The following is an 11,025-nucleotide window of genomic DNA, read 5'->3' on the forward strand; positions in this document are numbered from 1 at the left end:
ATACAGGTTTTCACCCTGTAGTACTCACTTTGGAACGATAATTATTCCAAGCGGAAGAGAGGGCAACTCCATTTAAGTCAATAAAATTGTGTACACTTAGAACAAGGCTGAATTTAGTCCACAATCATGTGCATAATTTGCATGTGGATCTGATCCAAAGGCCATGGAAGTTCATGAAAAGATTCCATGGGCTTTGGATCAGGCCCTTTGTCAATAAAGGAAAATAATGCTTAATTCCTTGCACAGTCTAGTTATTTCATTGCAGTACTTACCAAAACCCCCTCACTTATTATGCAGGAGCATCTCATATAACCAGGAAGGAGTAGCTGTACAAGCTATAGTAACATGGCTTACTTAGCTTTGCATTCAGTTATCATTTATTCATTATGCTATACATATTTACAGAACTTGTGATTTATATCAATGTGGAAATGCACACTCCTTCACGAGATATTCTGGTTGTAAATTCCATATTCCATTCATTGTATTTTTGTTTTTAAATGCACTACATTCCCCAAAGGCTCTCCTTTAACTAGTTTGCTTATTGTGAATTCAGCAGTGATATTCTTTAAATAAACGGAAGAACAAAGCATAATTTCCTAACAACACTTTATAAAATGGATCTGAATAAGACCCCTAAGGTATTCTGAAGATGAATTAATTATAAGTGCATGGGGGGGGGGGGGGAACAACCTATGTTGATGCGTTACAAGTTTTGGCATCTAACCTTATATATTAATTCCCACTCAAATTTCTTTCGATGTTTATGATATGGAGTTATTTTACTCACTAGGATTTCAGGTATGTTTCAAAATAAATGTAAACTTCATACAAAATAATAATTGCTTGTTTTGCTCATTTATTTCTCCATTACAATTATTGGATCTATATTATAGAAACATGAAAATGTATTGCAAAAGCACTGGGTTGAACAAAACACATCTCTCTATGCCGGGAGAACATTAAAAGGGGATTGTCATTTCCTCTCTTGAATTTAAAGTTTCAGTATCGGATAGATCCATTGCTCTTAACAGTAATCGGGGTTCAGTTTTTATTATTCAAAATGGTCAAGAAATTGACTTATAGTATGTTTCAAAGTGTTATTTCATCAATGGTCAATTTTCTGCCTATTCCATAATTATGCATTTCTACAATTGATAACATTCTCACCTCTACGTACCTTTGCTGCAAAAGAAAAACAGGCAAAAAAAAAAAAAATCCATGGTACCTTAGTAGCTGAGCAGCTTTCAATTTTTAATATATTTATCTGTACAACACTCTTGTAAACTAGGGAACCATTATCCCATTTTACAAAAATGTGGAAATGGAGCCAGAGTGTAAGAGCCATGTTTTCAAAGGTATTTAAAGATACAGCTAGGCATCTAGTAGGATTTTCAAAAGTGCCCCGGCATCAAACGCCAGTTGAAAGCCTGCTCAGGTGAGTATGGACTCAGTGACCACACTGCAAAACATCACTTGAGTTACACAGGTTAGATGAGCAGCACAGATTGGATTAGCAGCTGATGAGCTGTTGTAACTGGAGATGCAACATCCACACTGTTTCCTAGCTTGAGCATCATCTCTCAAGCTGCAATCCTGACAGGGCAGCTAGCTCAGACTTAAAGACTACTTGAAGTGAGTTAGATATTTTTGTACGGTGGTCAAGATCAGAGCAAAGAACATGTTATAGCTAGAACTAGCAATGTAGTGAAGGCAGGCCCTGAGAGATGGTGCGACACTAGAATGAGCCTCACTTGTATTCAGGGCTGCAGTGCAGGGGGCTTCATGGTATTTCAGTGTTTCTGTACTTCTGCATATAGTCCTGGCCCAAGGAGTGGAGAGGGAGTGAGGAAAAAAAGAAACTTTTTAAAAAAAAAAATGTGTTCATAAAACTGGAGAGTGTGGGACAAAGATTTTAAATCAGTTATCTTATCTTATCTGCTTTGGCTAACCCTGATATGACAACTTTGGAGATGGTCTTGCTTCTGATGTTGCGTGGAGGCCCAAATCCTCCTACATACAGACAGCGTACTTTGTTATATACTGGAGCCCATCCTGCTGATGGAAATAACTACAGTCCTACTCCATGGACACTATTGTAGCTCTGAAGCAGCAGTCGCTTATGCAGCCCTAATGCATTCGGGTGGATCAGCAGGAGAGGATTTGTGTAGCTGGCTGCTTAGTTTCAGTCAATAATACTCTGCTAATGACAAGCTTTCCTGATCAACCAAGTTTATTTATAGATAAAAAATTGTAATGCTGCTTTTATTATCTTTGACCATGTTGATGCTGAGGACAAACGCAACATACACAAAGAAAGTATAGTCAAATTCAGCTGTGGAATAAGTGAATACAAGGAAATGGGGAATTATGCCCCCTTATACAATGGCTAAATTTGGCCCAGGTTGTAGCAAATAGTATACACAACATTTTTCTAACTTTTAATCCTAGTAGATTTTTTCTCATTCCTTACATTAGGGGCAGAATCCAACACTCATTAAACCATTTGTTTCAGTGGAATTTGATAAATCCTTCAGTCCTTTGCCTGATTATTTCCTTGTGCTTCCCTCCCGTTGTTTTCTATATGTTCCCTCGCCTATTTTCATACACTTCAAAGACTAATAATTCTCTTTGCTGCTTTTCAACAAGATCTGCTGTCCTCAGTTGGGATTATTGTTTCCTAATTAACTCAATGGACAGGAAATTTAAGGTATCAGATGCAACTAAAAGCCTTTCTGGCAGATACCACAGCCTCAATGTTTATACTTTTTAAAGCATTAAACAGACTTGTGAGAGTGTTCAGTTTTTCTCATGTTCTGCTACTTCACATGACCACCACCTGACTCCACAGAAAAGCATTAATGATCTAGAAGGGAAAGGGTAAGTGAATGAAATGGGACTCTGGAGATCTGGATTCAATTCTGCCATAATTTCAGTGAGAGTTTGAACAAGCCATCTTATGTGCACAGTAGTTCTGTTAACACATCCGGAAGTATCTTACTCCAAGCCAAATCCATGTTTTGTTTAGGATTGGAGAGAGTTCAGTTAAGGATTTTACACTACGTAGATAGGAAAGTCCCAACATTGCCCCATGACTTTCTAACATTTATCCCATCTTCTCATCTACCTAAGTATTCATATAGTTTCCCATGATCATAGTACACAAGTGCCTCCTGAACACTAATAGATCTTCTGCCATCTGTCACCCCAAGGTGCTCAGTCCCTTCTGTTTGGCATTTCCCATTGGATTCAGGGTTTTTCATACTCCAAGAGAGTGTTCTGCAATTTGCAGGACTGGGCTGTTTACCTTGTGTTGTGTCATACATTGACCATGAGAGAAAGAATAATTGCATAAATTGTTACTAAGAGCAGATATAAGATTTTAACTAGACTTGTCTGCTTGAAGAAATAGCTTGACACTGTGACATGGTGTACCTACCCTGCACCAGCCCCGAAAGTATAACTGCTTTGCATGCTGAGGAAGTCCTCCCACTCCAAACCTGCTGTGCATGCTCTGCTGGAGGCAGAGTATAAAAGGAAACAGCCCAACTCAGTCTGGGTCATGCTGCTGAAGGGGGAGGATGCAGACAGCAGGCTCTCTTCAGGGAGCAGCTACAGGCCCTGTCTACAGAGCTACAGCACACAGAGCTGCAGACGGACTCCAGGCTGCCTGACAAGCCCAGAGAAGAGACCACATTGGCAGGAGCTACGCCACTTGAGGGCCACAGAGACTGGGGGGAACCATGGAGCATTGCTGAGGGACAAAGGGTAGGAAGCAGGCCAGGGGACTTAGACTTTTCTCCAGTGAGTGAACCAGGGAACCAGTCAGCGTGTTTCAGGAGGATCCCTGACGACTCTGTGATGAGCACCCCCACCACTGCCAGGGCCCTGGACTGGGACTCTGAGGAGCAGGAAGAGCTCGAGTCCCCCTAGCCTTCACACCACATACCCTCTACCTGGTGCCCCACTCCCCCAACAAGCCATTAGACCATGCTACCCTGAATGGAAGGGCCGCTTTGACTCTAGCCATTGGGCCATTCAGCCCTGCGCAGAAGGGCAACTTTGACTCCAATCACTAGGCAATATGACCATATTTTATGGTAAGGGTCATCAGTATGTGACCTAACTAGCTGCGGTACTGCCTCTGCCCTTTCTTTGACCACACATGACCTGACACCCTGTGATGGGGTGCCCCTACCCGATGACACATTGACTTTATATTTATTTAAACCAAAAGGGGGTTTTGCCTTTGTTTTACTCCTAAGATCCTCTGCTTTTATGGTTTAAATAAAGACCTATGATTATCTGTAAAATTGATTGCTGTAATTATTAATGTACTCAGGAAATTTCATAAGGAAAAGTGATTAATCTTATAATTTAAAAGTTTCTCTCATGTAAATGGAACATGCTGAGACTAGTTTGAAAAACAAATGCATTACCAAGACCTCTAGAACAGTTTCCTTGTCTGTTTTTATCCTTTTATCCAAAAGCTCTCTCCCAAGTAGAAGCAAGGATTGCAATTGATTTTTTTTTTTTAAGACAAAGATGTTGAAATAGAATATAAGTATTAAATCAGGGAGTTAAACACATTGTAAAACAGAACAAAATTATGATCCCTGCTCTAAAGTGTTTACACCTCTTAACCAGAGACAGGTACCCATACACACAGACCTGAGAACTGAAAACTTCCTCATATATTGGACAACCTACAGACGGGACTACTTCGGAATTCAAAGGGAGCTGTTATTCAGACATATATGGAAGGACTAAGTAAAGATAAGTGTTAGATTAGGGCAAATAGCATTACACTGGCTTGAGTATGTAGTAGTGCTGTTTCTCAAGCCATGCAGAGAAAGGACAAACTCCTTAACGTGATGGTAATAGGAATATCGGTGAATTTACCGGAGGATTGTCTAGCCAGTGCAATAATATCCTGATCAGAAACTGCTATGGAACAGAAGAGACAGGAGTTCTGGATTTATGGTCTGAGTAATGTGAGCATCCCGTGGTGGCAGCTGAGCACCATTACTGGTCTATGGACTCGGCCTTTGCCATCTCAGAGCTCTGGTGGCCAGTTTTTATTTTGGCATTTACAGCAACCCTAGTTTTTGGAAGATTTCAATTACAGTACAGTAATGACACCCAATGGCTTTTTTCCCTCCTGGTGGTCGGGGAGCATGTGTTACCTGCGGTTTTGCTGACCCCAAGGCTCTTGGTAAACTTTACTCTTTGCAAGGCGGTGGCAGGAAACAAATCAACGGGGACACAGCCATCTGGCCAATAGATAGGTGATGCAAGCAGTCAAACAAAAGTACTTTCACTCAAAACTTCTACATTAGTCTTTAGCACTTTTATGCGTCCACAACAGGTTACTAGAGCACCCAGGTTCATATTTACCCAGGGCATTGAGTCGGTCTCGAAACTGTAGACTTCCAGTGGCCAGCTTTCCATCTGCAGGGGAACTTGAGGGGTTCGAGTGAGCTTAGATTTCTTCCTCTTTTTATACTGCATGTGTTAGTATTACATATCTTGTTCATAAAAAAAACACTGCTGAGCAGAAGTTAAGTGTGGAGATTTCCAGCCTGTCAGGTGCAGAATTTTCCATCAGCTAACTAGCTGTCCAGCAATAGTTAACTATAGCCAGACTCTCCATCTTGCACAACTGCATGCTTCAGAAAAATAATTCTAGGCAAGAGGGCAGAGGGTCATCTTTACTCTGTGGAAACTCACTTCACCCACCCCGCCTGCTCTGTTTGTTGTGCTAAAGTTTCAGAAAGGCCTCCTTTTGGATGCTTTCAGCTACAAGCATAACAATTGGTATGGCAGTTGTGAGCAGGGGTCTGAGCATGTTACTGGACTCTGGGCTATCAAAAAGCTGTTCTTACATGTGGACTGTAGAATTTTTTTTTGAGCAAGCATCGATTCTTGTGCTTATTTCTTCAAAAAAGGACATGATCTTCTAAAACATTTCTTATCAGAATATCTCATCTCTAAGGAAAATATTTGTTCTCTTCCCTACTGAATTAACCCTTGCCTGAGGTAGACATAGCTACTGGGAAATACAACCACAAGTGGGTTTCTGGGTCACTTTAATGTGCAGATAGGAGTGATCAGGTATTCATAGATTCCAAGGCCAGAAGGGACCATTGTGATAATCTAGTCTGACCTCCTGCATAATACAGGCCATAGAACTTTCCCAAAACAATTCCTGCAGCTTATTTTAGAAAAATGTTCAGACTCCACCACAATCCTTGGTAAACTATTTCAATGGTTACTCAGTAAAAAAAAATTATACATACATATATATATATATACACACACACACACACACCCACCCACCCACCCCCTATCACTTTTTTCCCCTATATTAAGGGCTGATAGATGTGTATTTTTGCAACTGTAAATACGTATCTTCCCATTTCTGTGTAAGAGCCACTTCTAATCCTTACTCGATTCACATTTCATTTTTAAAATACTGATTTACAGTTGAAGAAAAAAAATACAGGAATGACTACTAATGATTTGAACTGGATTCCCCTCCCTGCATCAGAACTCCTGAAACCAAAGTGAGATGCTAAATGCAATAGATTTGAGGCTCCTGTTTTATCTCATGCTTCTTATACTTTTGTAGTTGGATGAAATGTTGGCGCCATTAATAAAGATCTTAGATTTCTATAACATTTTAATTTTATAAAGCCTTAATGCAGAGCATAATCTGAAGGTGTATCCTAATACATAATTTAATAGCTATTTTATATGGCAACCCAGCCATCTGCTTTTCAAGGTAGGATTGCTTACCATAAAGGCATGTTACATATTGGTGTAGTCTTTTGAGGGAAGAGGAGGGGTTCAGTATGGACAGCACCTTATATACTTTCTCCCACATCGTAGAAGCTTCAGGACCTTATTCAGCTTTGATTTACATTGGTGCAATTAGGAATAATTCTACTGGGGTAAATGGAGATACACCGAGGCCCCTATGTGTTTATTAGGTTCAAATAGTCTATATAAAATATTCCTCGGTCTACACGGGCTGTCAGTAGGAACAAGACAAGGCTGCCCTAAAAAGGTTGATTTAAAAGAATTCTGGAACAGACTTCTCAGGATAGCTTTAAATCAGCAGAAACAAGACATTGCTTGTGGAATGTAGAGGGAAGAACATTAACATAGGAGCAAAAGTTAGTTGAGCCGAGTTAACTAAAAGGTGCCAATAGAGCTAGGTGGAAATTTTTGGAAAATTGGTGTTGATTAATTTTTTTGTGCAACGAGTGTCTTCTACATTGAAAATTTAGAGCTAAATTGTAATTGTTCCGGCTGAAAGCCAAAACATTCCCCCAAATGTTGTGCTTTGGTTTTTCAATAAAAGCATTTTTGTTTTCTGCTAAGTTTTCCCCCAGAAAAAAAAAACAAACACCCCTCCCCCTGACTTTGGATCATCTCTAGGCTTTGGTATGAACTTGCAAAAGTTTCTCTATAAAATACCTAGCTCTATGCAGAGACAGAGTTTAGTTTCATTAAAGTGCTGGGCAGTGGTCTTTGCCTAGAAATAAGGTTGGGATTTTCAGAGAGCCTAAAGGAGTTAGGTGCCCCATTTCCATTAATTTTCAGTGGATATTAGGTGGTGGACTCCCTTAGGCTGCAGGGATGGATGGGAGAGCATTTGGCACAACTAATATCTACAGAATAGAAAAAAGGAAAATAAGCCTTTCTATGCTCATTGTTCAAAAATCTGTAGTAACAAATTGTCAATTCTTATAAAAAATAGTATACATACTAGACCACTGTTATCCGAGTAGCATATGCAGTGAGTACACATGGTTTCAATTGTCTTTATTAATGTTTGATTTATTTTAAACTTTGTTTAACCACATTCTGTTGCATAGCTGTCACTCTGCACTGTCTGGCTGCTTTTGGGGTAAGAGTTTTCTCCTCTGCTGCTTCTGCCATCTGGAACAGCTTTCCTGTATCTCTGCCTCATCAACTCTCCATTTCTTTTCAAATCTCATCTGAAAACATATCCATATCATTTCTTCATTGTCCTCTAATTTGTCTCTTCCTCTATCATTAAATTATTATTATTAAATAAAGCATTTTAGAATGTGATTTGTATGAAACACAATATCCCAAATCAAGATCCATCATACTGTGCCCCATTGGATTACACTGCAGGCTCTGATTGGTTAAACCATAATTATATAGATATTGTACTTATGAGTAAAATATGTATTAAATGTTGGTGTATTATGTGCATTTCCTTTGTGTGGTGCACTTGTGTTGCTTACTTGTAGAACATAGTAGGACCTAACGACATCAGCCACACCATCAGGGGCTCATTCACCTGCACATCTACCAATGTGATATATGCCATCATGTGCCAGCAATGCCCCTCTGCCATTGGCCGAAACAAAATTGGACAGTCTCTACACAAAAGAATAAATGGACACAAATCAGACATCAAGAATTGTAACATTCAAAAACCAGTCGGAGAACACCTTCAATCTCTTTCGTCACTCGATTACAGACCGAAAAGTGGCAATTCAAGAAAAAAAACTTCAAAAACAGACTCCAACGAGAAACTGCAGAACTGGAGTTAATTTGCAAACTGGACACCATTAAATTAGCCTTGAATAAAGACTGGGAGTAGATGAGTCATTACACAAACTAAAAACTATTTGCCATGCTAATTGTTCCCCTACTGTTACTCACACCTTGTCAACTGTTTGAAGTGGGCCATCCTGATTATCACTTCAAAAGTGTTTTTCTCCTGCTGATAATAGCCCACCTTAATTGATGAGTCTCATTAGAGATGTTATGGCAACACCCATTTTTTCATATTCTCTGTGTGTGTATATATATATTTACACACAGATACACACACCCTTCCTACTGTATTTTCCATTGCATCCAATGAAGTGGGTTTTAGCCCATGAAAGTTTATGCCCTAATACATTTGTTAGTGTCTAAGGCGCCACAAGTACTCCTGGTTCTTTTTAGTGATATTTTATTCATTCTCTGCAGTCTTGACTTACAGTTTACTTAGGTAAATAGATACAAAAGGTCCTAGGCCAAATTTTGGCTTCAGTGACACACTTGCTAAAAATGAATCTATGATGAAATATGCTCCACCACAAATATGCCAAAATTAATGTGTTCATGAGACATCACATACAGTCAAGGAACAGGATGATGCCAGTGTAGAAGTGGGTGTGTTATGCTCAAAGCTTGCTTTGTGCATACAGACCCTAAAAAGAGGGAGAGAGGGACATCCAACACCATGTTTGACCATATTAATTTTGACAACATGTTTTTCTAGCCAAGTGCTGAGAACTCATACACAGACCTGCACAGATATCATTAATCCCTTGCTAGCACAGGAACACCTCTGTGAATCTGGTAATGCTTTCCAATAAAGGAACAACTCTGCCATTCCAACACGATCCCTAGACAGAAACACTGCTCCCCTTTGGCATGTTTGAGTGAGAAGCAGAAACACACCTCAAGCAAACCAGGCATTTGAGTAGCTTTTACATAGATGGCTTGGCACCACAAAATGCAGACAGCATCTTTATAATATAGTTACCTGCCTTCAAAAACTTACATCTTTTCAGCTTTTTATGCACAGGCAGAACAATTTGGAAGCAGAAAAGCCCTATGTTTAGTCTATAAAAAAACCTTTGCATTATTTTGAGCCAGACCTACCAACCTTGTTCACACTGAGTTCTAAGTTACTCTGCAAAAAGCCTAATGGAGATCAATGGGACTACAGGTGAGCAAGAGTGGTGGAATTTGGCCATCAGGTTATGCTAAGGGAAAAGAGAAACCAAGGACAGCACAAACAGCCCCAGACCCAAAGCCTATTGAAATCAAGGACATTATTTCAAGCTAATACAGCAATGATAGTCAGGTTCTTATAAATATGTATCTATCAGTGATGATAAAATAAGTCAATTGTACAAATTATCATAATTCTCTCTTTGGAAGAAATAAAACAAGCCCAAAAGAAAAAGAACGTAAAGCGTACAGCAAACAGCTACCATTAACAGTTTACATCTATATTTATCAGGGCTTTGGAGCGGTGCTCCGGCTCTGCTCCAGCTCCAGGCAAAAACCTGCAGCTCCACTGCTCCGGAGCTACTCCGTGCTCCGACTCCAGGCTCTGCTCCAAAGCCCTGATATTTATAACTGAAATATATAAATAAGAAATTCCTTCATTGCAATATCTTTATTTGCTATCAAGACAAATGAAATCTAAGAGACATATCAAATACATTATTAGCACTAAAAGGAAAAGAGAGCATTAGAAAGAGGGAGTTTTACACAACGCAAATGAGACAAGCTAGATGTTAACAACTCTTCAGGCTCTCTTAGCATATTCCAAAATGGGTTGCTGTGATGAGATTGTTCTACTCACTGCTCGATGGGGCCATAAGTTTCTCCTCTTACTCTCGGGAGCTGCAGTTGTGCTCTCTGTGATGCCACCCAGGTCACTATTGTTGCTTCCTCATTTGGGGTGTGTGTATCAAGGTTCCCGCTCTCCAGCAGTCTCCCATTTCACTGCCTCTCAGTGCCACTCAGGTCCTAGCTGGCATGGGATCCTGGGTCCATCCTCTACTCCAGGTGCTGGTTCAGAGACCCTCTACACAGCAGCTAAGGTCCAATCCTTGCACCTTGGTGCCTTTCCCAAAATCACTCCCATACCTCCTGGCCTTCCCTGCTCCTGTGGGTTTGCTAGTCTCTTCACTCCCTCCTCCTCCCAGGGAGGAACTTTAAAGCAACTTCTTTGCAGCCTCTCAGATACTCCTCCCTCTTCTCAGAGAGTGAAGGTAGCCTTTCCCAGCAGCCCCCACTTTCCTGTCTTTTGTAGAAATCCCCCTTGACCCTGGCAGGTGTGCTTCTCTCTAACTAGCTGCCTTCAGCCTAAAGCTCTCCTGTTTGCAGCCTAATTAGCTGATCGGGCCCACCTGGCCTAACTCAGCTCTTGCAGGGCTAGTGTGGGTAAGCATACCTCCCCACAGTTGCCATTAC

At 40.4% G+C, this 11,025-nt stretch overlaps 1 long non-coding RNA gene across 1 annotated transcript in view; it reads right to left on the bottom strand.

Annotated features, from left to right (window-relative positions):
- The window catches only part of LOC122465587, a 134,776-nt gene extending 123,955 nt beyond the window's left edge, over window positions 1-10,821 (bottom strand). Inside the window, exon 1 of the long non-coding RNA XR_006290530.1 lies at window positions 10,412-10,821. This is a non-coding gene — a long non-coding RNA (uncharacterized LOC122465587). The remainder of the gene's footprint in view (window positions 1-10,411) is intronic.
- Window positions 10,822-11,025: the final 204 nt, after the last annotated feature.

This window comes from Chelonia mydas, chromosome 4, assembly GCF_015237465.2.
Source record: "Chelonia mydas isolate rCheMyd1 chromosome 4, rCheMyd1.pri.v2, whole genome shotgun sequence".
Taxonomy (NCBI): Eukaryota; Metazoa; Chordata; order Testudines; family Cheloniidae; genus Chelonia; species Chelonia mydas.